We start from the raw sequence: 16,840 nt of genomic DNA, 5'->3' as shown, positions 1-16,840 counted from the left end.
TACCACGACCATTCCGCATGTGCCATGGTGTTAAAAATAACAAAGTAGTTTTTTCTTATTTTTTGATATTTTCTTTGAACCTATCTACATGACTTTACCGAAAGGCCCAAAGAATATGAATTCCTGCAGTCACGAAAGCTTTAAGTCAGTATTTATTGTGCGTAGTAACGGGTGGAGGCCCCATGGTGTAGAGAGAGTTTTGGCGTATGTAATATCCACCACTGGCAAGTGTGTGTTATCGCTTCTCAGCCTTTTGGCTAAGATCAAGTGTAGTATCTGTTCTTATCAGTTTAATATCTGATACGTACCACATTGTGGTACCTTATATTAAATAGATTTTTGGGACAGGGAGATGGAATAGGGGCTTGCTCCGTCCACTCCGCGCATCAACCCGGTATTGCAGTTTCTCCGGAAATGGTGCACCTCCCTGCTGGGGGAGGAATATCATCAAACAAAAGTAGACTATGTTGGGTTTGCAAACCCCATTTCCGCTGTTTGTCCGTAATTGGGTGCGTTCTCTCCTGTTTTGTTACCAGTCCCCTCCATCTTCTCATTTGTGCCCTGGATAGCTGTCAAATTTCAAAAATCTATCAAACTATTTTCACAGGTATCCAGTCGGTGTGGGTCAAGAAGTAATATGTCATATGCACATGCACTTATATACAAACAGTTTGTTTTATCCTGTACTGCTCTGTTTGTTACGTCTTCATAACGCAGTATTGCCCATAATTCCGTAATTTACCTATCTTAGTCTATCTTGCTTCATGTGCTATGTAGAAAGGCCTTAGGCTGAAATTTTACTATACCTTCCTTTAGGGACAGTGTTTATTAACGAACGATATTTTTTCGATAGTTTTTTTTCATTCATATGTATTGGTCGTACAATTTGTATTATTATATTAGCATTTTCAGATTCTAATTCTCTTAATCAATTACAATTGCACCTAAGAACTTCCTCGTTTGTTGGCAGAAACAAACTCGGTTTACTTTTTTCTGGGTGTGCCAAAGCCTTTTGCAGAAATTGAGATTTTGTCCCGATTTCAAATATGAATGGCCGTGTGCGTGACTGATGCTTGTTTAATATTCCGTATCTCTTAACGCCATGGCACATGCGGAATGGTCGTAATAACTTCTGCGCATATTCTTTGGTAAAGTCACGTAAAGTATTTTTTTTTAATTTTTGTTATTTTCTTTGAACCTATCTATGTGACTTTACCGAAAGACCCAAATAATATTCGCACAATAAGTTACCACGACCATTCCGCATGTGCCATGGTGTTAAAAATAACAAAGTAGTTTTTTCTTATTTTTTGATATTTTCTTTGAACCTATCTACATGACTTTACCGAAAGGCCCAAAGAATATGAATTCCTGCAGTCACGAAAGCTTTAAGTCAGTATTTATTGTGCGTAGTAACGGGTGGAGGCCCCATGGTGTAGAGAGAGTTTTGGCGTATGTAATCTCCACCACTGGCAAGTGTGTGTTATCGCTTCTCGGCCTTTTGGCTAAGATCAAGTGTAGTATCTGTTCTTATCAGTTTAATATCTGATACGTACCACATTGTGGTACCTTATATTAAATAGATTTTTGGGACAGGGAGATGGAATAGGGGCTTGCTCCGTTCACTCCGCGCATCAACCCGGTATTGCAGTTTCTCCGGAAATTGTGCACCTCCCTGCTGGGGGAGGAATATCATCGAACAAAAGTAGACTATGTTGGGTTTGCAAACCCCATTTCCGCTGTTTGTCCGTAATTGGGTGCGTTCTCTCCTGTTTTGTTACCAGTCCCCTCCATCTTCTCATTTGTGCCCTGGATAGCTGTCAAATTTCAAAAATCTATCAAACTATTTTCACAGGTATCCAGTCGGTGTGGGTCAAGAAGTAACATGTCATATGCACATGCACTTATATATAAACAGTTTGTTTTATCCTGTACTGCTCTGTTTGTTACGTCTTCATAACGCAGTATTGCCCATAATTCCGTAATTTACCTATCTTAGTCTATCTTGCTTCGTGTGCTATGTAGAAAGGCCTTAGGCTGAAATTTTACTATACCTTCCTTTAGGGACAGTGTTTATTAACGAACGATGTTTTTTCGATATTTTTTTTTCATTCATATGTATTGGTCGTACAATTTGTATTATTATATTAGCATTTTCAGATTCTAATTCTCTTAATCAATTACAATTGCACCTAAGAACTTCCTCGTTTGTTGGCAGAAACAAACTCGGTTTAATTTTTTCTGGGTGTGCCAAAGCCTTTTGCAGAAATTGAGATTTTGTCCCGGTTTCAAATATGAATGGCCGTGTGCGTGACTGATGCTTGTTTAATATTCCGTATCTCTTAACGCCATGGCACATGCGGAATGGTCGTGATAACTTCTGCGCATATGCTTTGGTAAAGTCACGTAAAGTATTTTTTTGTAATTTTTGTTATTTTCTTTGAACCTATCTATGTGACTTTACCGAAAGACGAAATTATATTCGCACAATAAGTTACCACGACCATTCCGCATGTGCCATGGTGTTAAAAATAACAAAGTAGTTTTTTCTTATTTTTTGATATTTTCTTTGAACCTATCTACATGACTTTACCGAAAGGCCCAAAGAATATGAATTCCTGCAGTCACGAAAGCTTTAAGTCAGTATTTATTGTGCGTAGTAACGGGTGGAGGCCCCATGGTGTAGAGAGAGTTTTGGCGTATGTAATATCCACCACTGGCAAGTGTGTGTTATCGCTTCTCAGCCTTTTGGCTAAGATCAAGTGTAGTATCTGTTCTTATCAGTTTAATATCTGATACGTACCACATTGTGGTACCTTATATTAAATAGATTTTTGGGACAGGGAGATGGAATAGGGGCTTGCTCCGTCCACTCCGCGCATCAACCCGGTATTGCAGTTTCTCCGGAAATGGTGCACCTCCCTGCTGGGGGAGGAATATCATCAAACAAAAGTAGACTATGTTGGGTTTGCAAACCCCATTTCCGCTGTTTGTCCGTAATTGGGTGCGTTCTCTCCTGTTTTGTTACCAGTCCCCTCCATCTTCTCATTTGTGCCCTGGATTGCTGTCAAATTTCAAAAATCTATCAAACTATTTTCACAGGTATCCAGTCGGTGTGGGTCAAGAAGTAATATGTCATATGCACATGCACTTATATACAAACAGTTTGTTTTATCCTGTACTGCTCTGTTTGTTACGTCTTCATAACGCAGTATTGCCCATAATTCCGTAATTTACCTATCTTAGTCTATCTTGCTTCATGTGCTATGTAGAAAGGCCTTAGGCTGAAATTTTACTATACCTTCCTTTAGGGACAGTGTTTATTAACGAACGATATTTTTTCGATAGTTTTTTTTCATTCATATGTATTGGTCGTACAATTTGTATTATTATATTAGCATTTTCAGATTCTAATTCTCTTAATCAATTACAATTGCACCTAAGAACTTCCTCGTTTGTTGGCAGAAACAAACTCGGTTTAATTTTTTCTGGGTGTGCCAAAGCCTTTTGCAGAAATTGAGATTTTGTCCCGGTTTCAAATATGAATGGACGTGTGCGTGACTGGTGCTTGTTTAATATTCCGTATCTCTTAACGCCATGGCACATGCGGAATGGTCGTGATAACTTCTGCGCATATTCTTTGGTAAAGTCACGTAAAGTATTTTTTTGTAATTTTTGTTATTTTCTTTGAACCTATCTATGTGACTTTACCGAAAGACCCAAATAATATTCGCACAATAAGTTACCATGACCATTCCGCATGTGCCATGGTGTTAAAAATAACAAAGTAGTTTTTTGTAATTTTTTGATATTTTCTTTGAACCTATCTACATGACTTTACCGAAAGGCCCAAAGAATATGAATTTCTGCAGTCACGAAAGCTTTAAGTCAGTTTTTATTGTGCGTAGTAACGGGTGGAGGCCCCATGGTGTAGAGAGAGTCTTGGCGTATGTAATCTCCACCACTGGCAAGTGTGTGTCATCGCTTCTCGGCCTTTTGGCTAAGATCAAGTGTAGTATCTGTTCTTATCAGTTTAATATCTGATACGTACCACATTGTGGTACCTTATATTAAATAGATTTTTGGGACAGGGAGAAGGAATAGGGGCTTGCTCCGTCCACTCTGCGCATCAACCCGGTATTGCAGTTTCTCCGGGAATGGTGCACCTCCCTGCTGGGGGAGGAATATCATCAAACAAAAGTAGACTATGTTGGGTTTGCAAACCCCATTTCCGCTGTTTGTCCGTAATTGGGTGCGTTTTCTCCTGTTTTGTTACCAGTCCCCTCCATCTTCTCATTTGTGCCCTGGATAGCTGTCAAATTTCAAAAATTTATCAAACTATTTTCACAGGTATCCAGTCGGTGTGGGTCAAGAAGTAATATGTCATATGCACATGCACTTATATACAAACAGTTTGTTTTATCCTGTACTGCTCTGTTTGTTACGTCTTCATAACGCAGTATTGCCCATAATTCCGTAATTTACCTATCTTAGTCTATCTTGCTTCATGTGCTATGTAGAAAGGCCTTAGGCTGAAATTTTACTATACCTTCCTTTAGGGACAGTGTTTATTAACGAACGATATTTTTTCGATATTTGTTTTTTCATTCATATGTATTGGTCGTACAATTTGTATTATTATATTAGCATTTTCAGATTCTAATTCTCTTAATCAATTACAATTGCACCTAAGAACTTCCTCGTTTTTGGCAGAAACAAACTCGGTTTAATTTTTTCTGGGTGTGCCAAAGCCTTTTGCAGAAATTGAGATTTTGTCCCGGTTTCAAATATGAATGGCCGTGTGCGTGACTGATGCTTGTTTAATATTCCGTATCTCTTAACGCCATGGCACATGCGGAATGGTCGTGATAACTTCTGCGCATATTCTTTGGTAAAGTCACGTAAAGTATTTTTTTGTAATTTTTGTTATTTTCTTTGAACCTATCTATGTGACTTTACCGAAAGACCCAAATAATATTCGCACAATAAGTTACCACGACCATTCCGCATGTGCCATGGTGTTAAAAATAACAAAGTAGTTTTTTCTTATTTTTTGATATTTTCTTTGAACCTATCTACATGACTTTACCGAAAGGCCCATAGAATATGAATTCCTGCAGTCACGAAAGCTTTAAGTCAGTATTTATTGTGCGTAGTAACGGGTGGAGGCCCCATGGTGTAGAGAGAGTTTTGGCGTATGTAATCTCCACCACTGGCAAGTGTGAGTTATCGCTTCTCGGCCTTTTGGCTAAGATCAAGTGTAGTATCTGTTCTTATCAGTTTAATATCTGATACGTACCACATTGTGGTACCTTATATTAAATAGATTTTTGGGACAGGGAGATGGAACAGGGGCTTGCTCCGTCCACTCCGCGCATCAACCCGGTATTGCAGTTTCTCCGGAAATGGTGCACCTCCCTGCTGGGGGAGGAATATCATCAAACAAAAGTAGACTATGTTGGGTTTGCAAACCCCATTTCCGCTGTTTGTCTGTAATTGGGTGCGTGCTCTCCTGTTTTGTTACCAGTCCCCTCCATCTTCTCATTTGTGCCCTGGATAGCTGTCAAATTTCAAAAATCTATCAAACTATTTTCACAGGTATCCAGTCGGTGTGGGTCAAGAAGTAATATGTCATATGCACATGCACTTATATACAAACAGTTTGTTTTATCCTGTACTGCTCTGTTTGTTACGTCTTCATAACGCAGTATTGCCCATAATTCCGTAATTTACCTATCTTAGTCTATCTTGCTTCATGTGCTATGTAGAAAGGCCTTAGGCTGAAATTTTACTATACCTTCCTTTAGGGACAGTGTTTATTAACGAACGATATTTTTTCGATAGTTTTTTTTCATTCATATGTATTGGTCGTACAATTTGTATTATTATTTTAGCATTTTCAGATTCTAATTCTCTTAATCAATTACAATTGCACCTAAGAACTTCCTCGTTTGTTGGCAGAAACAAACTCGGTTTAATTTTTTCTGGGTGTGCCAAAGCCTTTTGCAGAAATTGAGATTTTGTCCCGGTTTCAAACATGAATGGCCGTGTGCGTGACTGATGCTTGTTTAATATTCCGTATCTCTTAACACCATGGCACATGCGGAATGGTCGTGATAACTTCTGCGCATATTCTTTGGTAAAGTCACGTAAAGTATTTTTTTGTAATTTTTGTTATTTTCTTTGAACCTATCTATGTGACTTTACCGAAAGACCCAAATAATATTCGCACAATAAGTTACCACGACCATTCCGCATGTGCCATGGTGTTAAAAATAACAAAGTAGTTTTTTGTAATTTTTTTATATTTTCTTTGAACCTATCTACATGACTTTACCGAAATGCCCAAAGAATATGAATTCCTGCAGTCACGAAAGCTTTAAGTCGGTATTTATTGTGCGAAGTAACGGGTGGAGGCCCCATGGTGTAGAGAGAGTTTTGGCGTATGTAATCTCCACCACTGGCAAGGGTGTGTTATCGCTTCTCGGCCTTTTGGCTAAGATCAAGTGTAGTATCTGTTCTTATCAGTTTAATATCTGATACGTACCACATTGTGGTACCTTATATTAAATAGATTTTTGGGACAGGGAGATGGAATAGGGGCTTGCTCCGTCCACTCCGCGCATCAACCCGGTATTGCAGTTTCTCCGGAAATGGTGCACCTCCCTGCTGGGGGAGGAATATCATCAAACAAAAGTAGACTATGTTGGGTTTGCAAACCCCATTTCCGCTGTTTGTCCGTAATTGGGTGCGTTCTCTCCTGTTTTGTTACCAGTCCCCTCGATCTTCTCATTTGTGCCCTGGATAGCTGTCAAATTTCAAAAATCTATCAAACTCTTTTCACAGGTATCCAGTCGGTGTGGGTCAAGAAGTAATATGTCATATGCACATGCACTTATATACAAACAGTTTGTTTTATCCTGTACTGCTCTGTTTGTTACGTCTTCATAACGCAGTATTGCCCATAATTCCGTAATTTACCTATCTTAGTCTATCTTGCTTCATGTGCTATGTAGAAAGGCCTTAGGCTGAAATTTTACTATACCTTCCTTTAGGGACAGTGTTTATTAACGAACGATATTTTTTCGATAGTTTTTTTTCATTCATATGTATTGGTCGTACAATTTGTATTATTATATTAGCATTTTCAGATTCTAATTCTCTTAATCAATTACAATTGCACCTAAGAACTTCCTCGTTTGTTGGCAGAAACAAACTCGGTTTAATTTTTTCTGGGTGTGCCAAAGCCTTTTGCAGAAATTGAGATTTTGTCCCGGTTTCAAATATGAATGGCCGTGTGCGTGACTGATGCTTGTTTAATATTCCGTATCTCTTAACGCCATGGCACATGCGGAATGGTCGTGATAACTTCTGCGCATATTCTTTGGTAAAGTCACGTAAAGTATTTTTTGTAATTTTTGTTATTTTCTTTGAACCTATCTATGTGACTTTACCGAAAGACCCAAATAATATTCGCACAATAAGTTACCACGACCAATCCGCATGTGCCATGGTGTTAAAAATAACAAAGTAGTTTTTTCTTATTTTTTTATATTTTCTTTGAACCTATCTACATGACTTTACCGAAAGGCCCAAAGAATATGAATTCCTGCAGTCACGAAAGCTTTAAGTCAGTATTTATTGTGCGTAGTAACGGGTGGAGGCCCCATGGTGTAGAGAGAGTCTTGGCGTATGTAATCTCCACCACTGGCAAGTGTGTGTTATCGCTTCTCGGCCTTTTGGCTAAGATCAAGTGTAGTATCTGTTCTTATCAGTTTAATATCTGATACGTACCACATTGTGGTACCTTATATTAAATAGATTTTTGGGACAGGGAGATGGAATAGGGGCTTTCTCCGTCCACTCCGCGCATCAACCCGGTATTGCAGTTTCTCCGGGAATGGTGCACCTCCCTGCTGGGGGAGGAATATCATCAAACAAAAGTAGACTATGTTGGGTTTGCAAACCCCATTTCCGCTGTTTGTCCGTAATTGGGTGCGTTCTCTCCTGTTTTGTTACCAGTCCCCTCCATCTTCTCATTTGTGCCCTGGATAGCTGTCAAATTTCAAAAATCTATCAAACTATTTTCACAGGTATCCAGTCGGTGTGGGTCAAGAAGTAATATGTCATATGCACATGCACTTATATACAAACAGTTTGTTTTATCCTGTACTGCTCTGTTTGTTACGTCTTCATAACGCAGTATTGCCCATAATTCCGTAATTTACCTATCTTAGTCTATCTTGCTTCATGTGCTATGTAGAAAGGCCTTAGGCTGAAATTTTACTATACCTTCCTTTAGGGACAGTGTTTATTAACGAACGATATTTTTTCGATAGTTTTTTTTCATTCATATGTATTGGTCGTACAATTTGTATTATTATATTAGCATTTTCAGATTCTAATTCTCTTAATCAATTACAATTGCACCTAAGAACTTCCTCGTTTGTTGGCAGAAACAAACTCGGTTTAATTTTTTCTGGGTGTGCCAAAGCCTTTTGCAGAAATTGAGATTTTGTCCCGGTTTCAAATATGAATGGCCTTGTGCGTGACTGATGCTTGTTTAATATTCCGTATCTCTTAACGCCATGGCACATGCGGAATGGTCGTGATAACTTCTGCGCATATTCTTTGGTAAAGTCACGTAAAGTATTTTTTTGTAATTTTTGTTATTTTCTTTGAACCTATCTATGTGACTTTACCGAAAGACCCAAATAATATTCGCACAATAAGTTACCACGACCATTCCGCATGTGCCATGGTGTTAAAAATAACAAAGTAGTTTTTTGTAATTTTTTGATATTTTCTTTGAACCTATCTACATGACTTTACCGAAATGCCCAAAGAATATGAATTCCTGCAGTCACGAAAGCTTTAAGTCGGTATTTATTGTGCGAAGTAACGGGTGGAGGACCCATGGTGTAGAGAGAGTTTTGGCGTATGTAATCTCCACCACTGGCAAGGGTGTGTTATCGCTTCTCGGCCTTTTGGCTAAGATCAAGTGTAGTATCTGTTCTTATCAGTTTAATATCTGATACGTACCACATTGTGGTACCTTATATTAAATTGATTTTTGGGACAGGGAGATGGAATAGGGGCTTGCTCCGTCCACTCCGCGCATCAACCCGGTATTGCAGTTTCTCCGGGAATGGTGCACCTCCCTGCTGGGGGAGGAATATCATCAAACAAAAGTAGACTATGTTGTGTTTGCAAACCCCATTTCCGCTGTTTGTCCGTAATTGGGTGCGTTCTCTCCTGTTTTGTTACCAGTCCCCTCCATCTTCTCATTTGTGCCCTGGATAGCTGTCAAATTTCAAAAATCTATCAAACTATTTTCACAGGTATCCAGTCGGTGTGGGTCAAGAAGTAATATGTCATATGCACATGCACTTATATACAAACAGTTTGTTTTATCCTGTACTGCTCTGTTTGTTACGTCTTCATAACGCAGTATTGCCCATAATTCCGTAATTTACCTATCTTAGTCTATCTTGCTTCATGTGCTATGTAGAAAGGCCTTAGGCTGAAATTTTACTATACCTTCCTTTAGGGACAGTGTTTATTAACGAACGATATTTTTTCGATAGTTTTTTTTCATTCATATGTATTGGTCGTACAATTTGTATTATTATATTAGCATTTTCAGATTATAATTCTCTGAATCAATTACACTTGCACCTAAGAACTTCCTCGTTTGTTGGCAGAAACAAACTCGGTTTAATTATTTCTGGGTGTGCCAAAGCCTTTTGCAGAAATTGAGATTTTGTCCCGGTTTCAAACATGAATGGCCGTGTGCTTGACTGATGCTTGTTTAATATTCCGTATCTCTTAACACCATGGCACATGCGGAATGGTCGTGATTACTTCTGCGCATATTCTTTGGTAAAGTCACGTAAAGTATTTTTTTGTAATTTTTGTTATTTTCTTTGAACCTATCTATGTGACTTTACCGAAAGACCCAAATAATATTCGCACAATAAGTTACCACGACCATTCCGCATGTGCCATGGTGTTAAAAATAACAAAGTAGTTTTTTCTTATTTTTTGATATTTTCTTTGAACCTATCTAAATGACTTTACCGAAATGCCCAAAGAATATGAATTCCTGCAGTCACGAAAGCTTTAAGTCGGTATTTATTGTGCGAAGTAACGGGTGGAGGCCCCATGGTGTAGAGAGATTTTGGCGTATGTAATCTCCACCACTGGCAAGGGTGTGTTATCGCTTCTCGGCCTTTTGGCTAAGATCAAGTGTAGTATCTGTTCTTATCAGTTTAATATCTGATACGTACCACATTGTGGTACCTTATATTAAATAGATTTTTGGGACAGGGAGATGGAATAGGGGCTTGCTTCGTCCACTCCGCGCATCAACCCGGTATTGCAGTTTCTCCGGAAATGGTGCACCTCCCTGCTGGGGGAGGAATATCATCAAACAAAAGTAGACTATGTTGGGTTTGCAAACCCCATTTCCGCTGTTTGTCCGTAATTGGGTGCGTTCTCTCCTGTTTTGTTACCAGTCCCCTCGATCTTCTCATTTGTGCCCTGGATAGCTGTCAAATTTCAAAAATCTATAAAACTATTTTCACAGGTATCCAGTCGGCGTGGGTCAAGAAGTAATATGTCATATGCACATGCACTTATATACAAACAGTTTGTTTTATCCTGTACTGCTCTGTTTGTTACGTCTTCATAACGCAGTATTGCCCATAATTCCGTAATTTACCTATCTTAGTCTATCTTGCTTCATGTGCTATGTAGAAAGGCCTTAGGCTGAAATTTTACTATACCTTCCTTTAGGGACAGTGTTTATTAACGAACGATATTTTTTCGATAGTTTTTTTTCATTCATATGTATTGGTCGTACAATTTGTATTATTATATTAGCATTTTCAGATTCTAATTCTCTTAATCAATTACAATTGCACCTAAGAACTTCCTCGTTTGTTGGCAGAAACAAACTCGGTTTAATTTTTTCTGGGTGTGCCAAAGCCTTTTGCAGAAATTGAGATTTTGTCCCGGTTTCAAATATGAATGGCCGTGTGCGTGACTGATGCTTGTTTAATATTCCGTATCTCTTAACGCCATGGCACATGCGGAATGGTCGTGATAACTTCTGCGCATATTCTTTGGTAAAGTCACGTAAAGTATTTTTTTTGTAATTTTTGTTATTTTCTTTGAACCTATCAATGTGACTTTACCGAAAGACCCAAATAATATTCGCACAATAAGTTACCACGACCATTCCGCATGTGCCATGGTGTTAAAAATAACAAAGTAGTTTTTTCTTATTTTTTGATATTTTCTTTCAACCTATCTACATGACTTTACCGAAAGGCCCAAAGAATATGAATTCCTGCAGTCACGAAAGCTTTAAGTCAGTATTTATTGTGCGTAGTAACGGGTGGAGGCCCCATGGTGTAGAGAGAGTCTTGGCGTATGTAATCTCCACCACTGGCAAGTGTGTGTTATCGCTTCTCGGCCTTTTGGCTAAGATCAAGTGTAGTATCTGTTCTTATCAGTTTAATATCTGATACGTACCACATTGTGGTACCTTATATTAAATTGATTTTTGGGACAGGGAGATGGAATAGGGGCTTGCTCCGTCCACTCTGCGCATCAACCCGGTATTGCAGTTTCTCCGGGAATGGTGCACCTCCCTGCTGGGGGAGGAATATCATCAAACAAAAGTAGACTATGTTGGGTTTGCAAACCCCATTTCCGCTGTTTGTCCGTAATTGGGTGCGTTCTCTCCTGTTTTGTTACCAGTCCCCTCCATCTTCTCATTTGTGCCCTGGATAGCTGTCAAATTTCAAAAATCTATCAAACTATTTTCACAGGTATCCAGTCGGTGTGGGTCAAGAAGTAATATGTCATATGCACATGCACTTATATACAAACAGTTTGTTTTATCCTGTACTGCTCTGTTTGTTACGTCTTCATAACGCAGTATTGCCCATAATTCCGTAATTTACCTATCTTAGTCTATCTTGCTTCATGTGCTATGTAGAAAGGCCTTAGGCTGAAATTTTACTATACCTTATTTTAGGGACAGTGTTTATTAACGAACGATATTTTTTCGATAGTTTTTTTTCATTCATATGTATTGGTCGTACAATTTGTATTATTATATTAGCATTTTCAGATTCTAATTCTCTTAATCAATTACAATTGCACCTAAGAACTTCCTCGTTTGTTGGCAGAAACAAACTCGGTTTAATTTTTTCTGGGTGTGCCAAAGCCTTTTGCAGAAATTGAGATTTTGTCCCGGTTTCAAATATGAATGGCCGTGTGCGTGACTGATGCTTGTTTAATATTCCGTATCTCTTAACGCCATGGCACATGCGGAATGGTCGTGATAACTTCTGCGCATATTCTTTGGTAAAGTCACGTAAAGTATTCTTTTTTGTAATTTTTGTTATTTTCTTTGAACCTATCTATGTGACTTTACCGAAAGACCCAAATAATATTCGCACAATAAGTTACCACGACCATTCCGCATGTGCCATGGTGTTAAAAATAACAAAGTAGTTTTTTCTTATTTTTTGATATTTTCTTTGAACCTATCTACATGACTTTACCGAAAGGCCCAAAGAATATGAATTCCTGCAGTCACGAAAGCTTTAAGTCAGTATTTATTGTGCGTAGTAACGGGTGGAGGCCCCATGGTGTAGAGAGAGTCTTGGCGTATGTAATCTCCACCACTGGCAAGTGTGTGTGATCGCTTCTCGGCCTTTTGGCTAAGATCAAGTGTAGTATCTGTTCTTATCAGTTTAATATCTGATACGTGTACCACATTGTGGTACCTTATATTAAATTGATTTTTGGGACAGGGAGATGGAATAGGGGCTTGCTCCGTCCACTCTGCGCATCAACCCGGTATTGCAGTTTATCCGGGAATGGTGCACCTCCCTGCTGGGGGAGGAATATCATCAAACAAAAGTAGACTATGTTGGGTTTGCAAACCCCATTTCCGCTGTTTGTCCGTAATTGGGTGCGTTCTCTCCTGTTTTGTTACCAGTCCCCTCCATCTTCTCATTTGTGCCCTGGATAGCTGTCAAATTTCAAAAATCTATCAAACTATTTTCACAGGTATCCAGTCGGTGTGGGTCAAGAAGTAATATGTCATATGCACATGCACTTATATACAAACAGTTTGTTTTATCCTGTACTGCTCTGTTTGTTACGTCTTCATAACGCAGTATTGCCCATAATTCCGTAATTTACCTATCTTAGTCTATCTTGCTTCATGTGCTATGTAGAAAGGCCTTAGGCTGAAATTTTACTATACCTTCTTTTAGGGACAGTGTTTATTAACGAACGATATTTTTTCGATAGTTTTTTTTCATTCATATGTATTGGTCGTACAATTTGTATTATTATATTAGCATTTTCAGATTCTAATTCTCTTAATCAATTACAATTGCACCTAAGAACTTCCTCGTTTGTTGGCAGAAACAAACTCGGTTTAATTTTTTCTGGGTGTGCCAAAGCCTTTTGCAGAAATTGAGATTTTGTCCCGGTTTCAAATATGAATGGCCGTGTGCGTGACTGATGCTTGTTTAATATTCCGTATCTCTTAACGCCATGGCACATGCGGAATGGTCGTGATAACTTCTGCGCATATTCTTTGGTAAAGTCACGTAAAGTATTTTTCTGTAATTTTTGTTATTTTCTTTGAACCTATCTATGTGACTTTACCGAAAGACCCAAATAATATTCGCACAATAAGTTACCACGACCATTCCGCATGTGCCATGGTGTTAAAAATAACAAAGTAGTTTTTTCTTATTTTTTGATATTTTCTTTGAACCTATCTACATGACTTTACCGAAAGGCCCAAAGAATATGAATTCCTGCAGTCACGAAAGCTTTAAGTCAGTATTTATTGTGCGAATTAACTGGTGGAGGCCCCATGGTGTAGAGAGAGTCTTGGCGTATGTAATCTCCGCCACTGGCAAGTGTGTGTTATCGCTTCTCGGCCTTTTGGCTAAGATCAAGTGTAGTATCTGTTCTTATCAGTTTAATATCTGATACGTACCACATTGTGGTACCTTATATTAAATTGATTTTTGGGACAGGGAGATGGAATAGGGGCTTGCTCCGTCCACTCCGCGCATCAACCCGGTATTGCAGTTTCTCCGGGAATGGTGCACCTCCCTGCTGGGGGAGGAATATCATCAAACAAAAGTAGACTATGTTGTGTTTGCAAACCCCATTTCCGCTGTTTGTCCGTAATTGGGTGCGTTCTCTCCTGTTTTGTTACCAGTCCCCTCCATCTTCTCATTTGTGCCCTGGATAGCTGTCAAATTTCAAAAATCTATCAAACTATTTTCACAGGTATCCAGTCGGTGTGGGTCAAGAAGTAATATGTCATATGCACATGCACTTATATACAAACAGTTTGTTTTATCCTGTACTGCTCTGTTTGTTACGTCTTCATAACGCAGTATTGCCCATAATTCCGTAATTTACCTATCTTAGTCTATCTTGCTTCATGTGCTATGTAGAAAGGCCTTAGGCTGAAATTTTACTATACCTTCCTTTAGGGACAGTGTTTATTAACGAACGATATTTTTTCGATAGTTTTTTTTCATTCATATGTATTGGTCGTACAATTTGTATTATTATATTAGCATTTTCAGATTATAATTCTCTGAATCAATTACACTTGCACCTAAGAACTTCCTCGTTTGTTGGCAGAAACAAACTCGGTTTAATTATTTCTGGGTGTGCCAAAGCCTTTTGCAGAAATTGAGATTTTGTCCCGGTTTCAAACATGAATGGCCGTGTGCTTGACTGATGCTTGTTTAATATTCCGTATCTCTTAACACCATGGCACATGCGGAATGGTCGTGATTACTTCTGCGCATATTCTTTGGTAAAGTCACGTAAAGTATTTTTTTGTAATTTTTGTTATTTTCTTTGAACCTATCTATGTGACTTTACCGAAAGACCCAAATAATATTCGCACAATAAGTTACCACGACCATTCCGCATGTGCCATGGTGTTAAAAATAACAAAGTAGTTTTTTCTTATTTTTTGATATTTTCTTTGAACCTATCTAAATGACTTTACCGAAATGCCCAAAGAATATGAATTCCTGCAGTCACGAAAGCTTTAAGTCGGTATTTATTGTGCGAAGTAACGGGTGGAGGCCCCATGGTGTAGAGAGATTTTGGCGTATGTAATCTCCACCACTGGCAAGGGTGTGTTATCGCTTCTCGGCCTTTTGGCTAAGATCAAGTGTAGTATCTGTTCTTATCAGTTTAATATCTGATACGTACCACATTGTGGTACCTTATATTAAATTGATTTTTGGGACAGGGAGATGGAATAGGGGCTTGCTCCGTCCACTCCGCGCATCAACCCGGTATTGCAGTTTCTCCGGGAATGGTGCACCTCCCTGCTGGGGGAGGAATATCATCAAACAAAAGTAGACTATGTTGTGTTTGCAAACCCCATTTCCGCTGTTTGTCCGTAATTGGGTGCGTTCTCTCCTGTTTTGTTACCAGTCCCCTCCATCTTCTCATTTGTGCCCTGGATAGCTGTCAAATTTCAAAAATCTATCAAACTATTTTCACAGGTATCCAGTCGGTGTGGGTCAAGAAGTAATATGTCATATGCACATGCACTTATATACAAACAGTTTGTTTTATCCTGTATTGCTCTGTTTGTTACGTCTTCATAACGCAGTATTGCCCATAATTCCGTAATTTACCTATCTTAGTCTATCTTGCTTCATGTGCTATGTAGACAGGCCTTAGGCTGAAATTTTACTATACCTTCCTTTAGGGACAGTGTTTATTAACGAACGATATTTTTTCGATAGTTTTTTTTCATTCATATGTATTGGTCGTACAATTTGTATTATTATATTAGCATTTTCAGATTATAATTCTCTGAATCAATTACACTTGCACCTAAGAACTTCCTCGTTTGTTGGCAGAAACAAACTCGGTTTAATTATTTCTGGGTGTGCCAAAGCCTTTTGCAGAAATTGAGATTTTGTCCCGGTTTCAAACATGAATGGCCGTGTGCTTGACTGATGCTTGTTTAATATTCCGTATCTCTTAACACCATGGCACATGCGGAATGGTCGTGATTACTTCTGCGCATATTCTTTGGTAAAGTCACGTAAAGTATTTTTTTGTAATTTTTGTTATTTTCTTTGAACCTATCTATGTGACTTTACCGAAAGACCCAAATAATATTCGCACAATAAGTTACCACGACCATTCCGCATGTGCCATGGTGTTAAAAATAACAAAGTAGTTTTTTCTTATTTTTTGATATTTTCTTTGAACCTATCTAAATGACTTTACCGAAATGCCCAAAGAATATGAATTCCTGCAGTCACGAAAGCTTTAAGTCGGTATTTATTGTGCGAAGTAACGGGTGGAGGCCCCATGGTGTAGAGAGATTTTGGCGTATGTAATCTCCACCACTGGCAAGGGTGTGTTATCGCTTCTCGGCCTGTTGGCTAAGATCAAGTGTAGTATCTGTTCTTATCAGTTTAATATCTGATACGTACCACATTGTGGTACCTTATATTAAATAGATTTTTGGGACAGGGAGATGGAATAGGGGCTTGCTTCGTCCACTCCGCGCATCAACCCGGTATTGCAGTTTCTCCGGAAATGGTGCACCTCCCTGCTGGGGGAGGAATATCATCAAACAAAAGTAGACTATGTTGGGTTTGCAAACCCCATTTCCGCTGTTTGTCCGTAATTGGGTGCGTTCTCTCCTGTTTTGTTACCAGTCCTCTCGATCTTCTCATTTGTGCCCTGGATAGCTGTCAAATTTCAAAAATCTATAAAACTATTTTCACAGGTATCCAGT

The 16,840-nt window shown here is 38.8% G+C and overlaps 14 non-coding genes across 14 annotated transcripts; all 14 read left to right on the top strand.

Moving 5' to 3' along the window:
* The first annotated feature begins 237 nt into the window (after positions 1-237).
* On the top strand, positions 238-428 carry LOC144937380 (U2 spliceosomal RNA). The gene has a single exon (XR_013637682.1). It is a non-coding gene; the product is annotated as a U2 spliceosomal RNA (small nuclear RNA).
* A 1,057-nt stretch (positions 429-1,485) lies between these two features.
* On the top strand, positions 1,486-1,676 carry LOC144937406 (U2 spliceosomal RNA). The gene has a single exon (XR_013637707.1). It is a non-coding gene; the product is annotated as a U2 spliceosomal RNA (small nuclear RNA).
* A 1,056-nt stretch (positions 1,677-2,732) lies between these two features.
* Positions 2,733-2,923, top strand: LOC144937379 (U2 spliceosomal RNA). The gene has a single exon (XR_013637681.1). It is a non-coding gene; the product is annotated as a U2 spliceosomal RNA (small nuclear RNA).
* Positions 2,924-3,980: 1,057 nt separating this feature from the next.
* On the top strand, positions 3,981-4,171 carry LOC144937370 (U2 spliceosomal RNA). The gene has a single exon (XR_013637672.1). It is a non-coding gene; the product is annotated as a U2 spliceosomal RNA (small nuclear RNA).
* Positions 4,172-5,228: 1,057 nt separating this feature from the next.
* LOC144937376 (U2 spliceosomal RNA) lies at positions 5,229-5,419 on the top strand. Its single transcript, XR_013637678.1, has one exon. It is a non-coding gene; the product is annotated as a U2 spliceosomal RNA (small nuclear RNA).
* A 1,057-nt stretch (positions 5,420-6,476) lies between these two features.
* Positions 6,477-6,667, top strand: LOC144937344 (U2 spliceosomal RNA). The gene has a single exon (XR_013637649.1). It is a non-coding gene; the product is annotated as a U2 spliceosomal RNA (small nuclear RNA).
* A 1,056-nt stretch (positions 6,668-7,723) lies between these two features.
* LOC144937385 (U2 spliceosomal RNA) lies at positions 7,724-7,914 on the top strand. Its single transcript, XR_013637687.1, has one exon. It is a non-coding gene; the product is annotated as a U2 spliceosomal RNA (small nuclear RNA).
* Positions 7,915-8,971: 1,057 nt separating this feature from the next.
* Positions 8,972-9,162, top strand: LOC144937447 (U2 spliceosomal RNA). The gene has a single exon (XR_013637739.1). It is a non-coding gene; the product is annotated as a U2 spliceosomal RNA (small nuclear RNA).
* Positions 9,163-10,218: 1,056 nt separating this feature from the next.
* LOC144937388 (U2 spliceosomal RNA) lies at positions 10,219-10,409 on the top strand. The gene has a single exon (XR_013637690.1). It is a non-coding gene; the product is annotated as a U2 spliceosomal RNA (small nuclear RNA).
* Positions 10,410-11,467: 1,058 nt separating this feature from the next.
* LOC144937317 (U2 spliceosomal RNA) lies at positions 11,468-11,658 on the top strand. The gene has a single exon (XR_013637623.1). It is a non-coding gene; the product is annotated as a U2 spliceosomal RNA (small nuclear RNA).
* Positions 11,659-12,717: 1,059 nt separating this feature from the next.
* LOC144937403 (U2 spliceosomal RNA) lies at positions 12,718-12,910 on the top strand. Its single transcript, XR_013637704.1, has one exon. It is a non-coding gene; the product is annotated as a U2 spliceosomal RNA (small nuclear RNA).
* A 1,057-nt stretch (positions 12,911-13,967) lies between these two features.
* Positions 13,968-14,158, top strand: LOC144937446 (U2 spliceosomal RNA). Its single transcript, XR_013637738.1, has one exon. It is a non-coding gene; the product is annotated as a U2 spliceosomal RNA (small nuclear RNA).
* Positions 14,159-15,214: 1,056 nt separating this feature from the next.
* On the top strand, positions 15,215-15,405 carry LOC144937445 (U2 spliceosomal RNA). The gene has a single exon (XR_013637737.1). It is a non-coding gene; the product is annotated as a U2 spliceosomal RNA (small nuclear RNA).
* A 1,056-nt stretch (positions 15,406-16,461) lies between these two features.
* LOC144937404 (U2 spliceosomal RNA) lies at positions 16,462-16,652 on the top strand. The gene has a single exon (XR_013637705.1). It is a non-coding gene; the product is annotated as a U2 spliceosomal RNA (small nuclear RNA).
* The last annotated feature ends 188 nt before the right edge of the window (positions 16,653-16,840 follow it).

This window comes from Lampetra fluviatilis, chromosome 18 (genome assembly GCF_964198595.1).
Source record: "Lampetra fluviatilis chromosome 18, kcLamFluv1.1, whole genome shotgun sequence".
In the NCBI taxonomy this organism is placed as follows: domain Eukaryota; kingdom Metazoa; phylum Chordata; class Hyperoartia; order Petromyzontiformes; family Petromyzontidae; genus Lampetra; species Lampetra fluviatilis.
Note: the sequence above shows the minus strand (reverse complement) of the source record. Positions and strands in the feature narration are given on the sequence as shown.